The sequence below is a fragment of the Convolutriloba macropyga genome, unplaced genomic scaffold (assembly GCF_964194025.1).
Source record: "Convolutriloba macropyga unplaced genomic scaffold, txConMacr16.3 SCAFFOLD_1623, whole genome shotgun sequence".
NCBI classification, from domain to species: domain Eukaryota; kingdom Metazoa; phylum Xenacoelomorpha; order Acoela; family Convolutidae; genus Convolutriloba; species Convolutriloba macropyga.
In genome coordinates this window covers 27,649-30,720 of record NW_027453474.1, presented here as the reverse complement: position 1 = coordinate 30,720, position 3,072 = coordinate 27,649, and positions in this window count along the sequence as shown.

Here is a 3,072-nt window from a genome sequence, read left to right as displayed (position 1 = left end):
TTAAAAGAGGTTTTTTTGCTAAAACTTTTTATTATCGCTATTTTTTGATTTCAGTGTACTACGAGCGCACAACAAAAATACTTTTTTGTCCAACGACATTTTTAGATGAATGTTGACCGATTCCGTTTCGGAAAATAAACCCACGGAAGAAAAATCCTCATTTAATTTTCAATAGGAAATAAACCCCCACGGAAATAAACCCCCCCCCCCCTTGACTTTTAACGAGCTGCGCATTTAGCGCGTTTAGCCATGCCTTAGCGGCCTGTGGGACTTGATTTGAAACTGTCACAACGGAACAAATTATTACGAGACCAAAATTCAAACCTAAAATGGAGGTGGTTTTCTAATATAAAATTATGTGGTTTTTTTCTATAGGAGTTTGTTTTTTTTTTCGTGGGGGTTTATTTCCTATCTAAAATTATGTGGGATTTTCCTTGGTGGTTTATTTCCTAAAACCTGACCTGACTGATTATGGTTGCAATTAGGAGAATTTTGTAACGGAAACAAAAATACAAATTGAATACTGTGACATCAATCAAACTTAAACCAACTTAAAATGGTAAATTAATTACTAAAGTAGGCATTATGCGTTGTTTATATAGCAAATTTTGGTTTGGCCATAGATGATTTTGATAGAAAGGAAACCTGGATGGAGAATTGTCCGAAATATCGGGGACACTCTAATTAGAACTAATTTTCGTCTTCGTGTGCGTGAACGAATTGTCAATTTCGTCATTTATTGCGAAAATTATTTCAAATGGTGATTGGAATTCAGCTGAAGGTCCCCATTTTCACGCCTTTAGAGACAAGCTTACAGTTTCCTATCTTGAACCAGCGGTGAAGTGAAATGCAAAAAATGACCAGCATGGCGCATTTGAACCCGGCAGAAAAGCTAATCAATTTGTATGTTGCGTTTACGGATCTCTCAGCTCATCACAACTGTTACATTGAAAACTATTGAAAAGCAATCGATTAAATCTAAAATAATTTTCGAGTCTTGATCACATCAGTCTTGAGAAGGCGTCGCCATTTTGCACCTAATAAGAGATATTTTTTTGTCCTTCAGTTTGGGGAATTGACTAACTCTGTGATCTATAAGGTTCACCACGCAAATGAAATAAATTTTGAATCATGGAGAAATTGAACGAAACTAGTCTTCAGAGCTCTGAAAAGATTTTTGCAAATTATCTCATGATGACTCTTGAGAAAAAAGTTGACAACAAAAAATTAGGATCTTCTCCGCTTGTGCCCCCCAGCTTAGTGGGTACAAATCATTGCACCCCTCAGAAGCACTTCCATATTTTATACAATGATTTAGTATGTAATAACATGTGCTCTATTACTGAGGGATGCATAAGGTACTGGGGGCACAAACGGAAAAATCCTAAGCATAAGCTCTGCTAAATTGTGATTGTAGACTTTAGGATATCACTTTGGTCAATTTTATCTAATTACTCATTTCTATCTTCATGATCTCCCTGCTTATCACATAAAGATCATATAAATAATACAAAAACACTATGTCATCGGAAGCAAAACTGATAAACAACTTTGGTTACGAAAAACACAGTTTCTCCATTAAAGGTCAAGAGTTATTTTATAAGCGAAAAAACATCGGAGAAAATTTTAACCTTTAGAATGTGCAATCGTCTACAGATCAAAATGCTCATACCTTATGACTACCAGTCCTCAAAACCTTGTCCTTAAACTGCACATCCTTGTTGAATATTATTCGAAGAATTAGTCTTGGTCCTAATCTCAAAGTTCATAAACCCGATATTATTTGTCCGAGCGAAACGTGTTTTGTTGTGTCTTGATTTCAAACTGTTATTGCGTAGTAAATACAATTGATTGATGTAATGGTAGCAATGGAGGAGTTTTAATTGGCATGAAAACAAAAATCAATTTTCACAGTGAAACAATCCAACCAAAATTTCCTGTTGACTGTGCAACTTCAGCTCTCTTTTGCAATCCAGAGCAGGCAATAATGTTAAAAATGTCTACAATCTACATCATGATTCGCTTTATCGCTTCAGAAGTATAATTGTTTGATGCTTATTTACAAGATATTGTTGGTTCGGCTCATGAATAGACTTTCAAAAACGATGTAGATCTCATCAATTTTCTCATAGCAGGTGATGTAAACCTTCGTGGAACTGATTGATTCTAAGCAATAAAAATGCCTATCAAAAAACCTTTTGTCGTGTTCGTGGATAATAGGGATTTTGTTCTCTCATACAGGACAAAAACAATAAAAATGATTGCTTTCTTGCCACTTTTTCTGACATTTCTTCTTTTCCTCAAATACACTCGACATTTTGCGTTCACCCAATGATTACTACTGCTGAAGTGAAATTTTCGAGCAGCCAAGTTGAGCGATCAATTTCAGTTTATTCTTTCCGAAACGCGGATCTTATTAAAATTGTTGAAAGATTCAATTACTTTGAAGCCTCAACTGGAGATGATAAACCACACACCTCAAAATTTTTTGTGATGAAATCAGCTTAGCTGTATGGCCTTTCACTCCTCGAAAACTAGAAGGCGAAGGAAAACTCCTTGTTACTTTTGATCTCATTCCATTCAGGCAGAGAATTTTCTAAATACAGCTAAACGACGTCAGAAAGTCAATAATATAATTGAAAGACTTGACAAGAATTTAGCTGATTCATTTGAACCAGATAAAACAGTATATCTGAATCTTCTGCAGGTCTAATTTTTTCAGAAGTATTACAAAATGTAAAGAACTTTCATCGTATTTACTGATCTGCCTACTAAGGTGACCTTTGCTGGCAACAGTTTTTCGGGATCGTTGAAAATTGCCATAGATTTCAATCAACTGTTCGTATCTGTTTTCAAAGAACACACGAGCACTCCTTCATTGCCTCTTGCTTCAGCAGACCCAACAGTTTATTTAGAAGATAGATATTTCACTAAAAATGAAGTAAAGTCACTGATCTTTTTTTTCTTTTTTTTAAATTGGGTTCTGAGTCACAAAAAAAATTGCAGCCAATTTTATTGAAAACGTTTTTAGCTGCCCTTGACCCTGATGTTACTGAGATGGCTAACAAAATG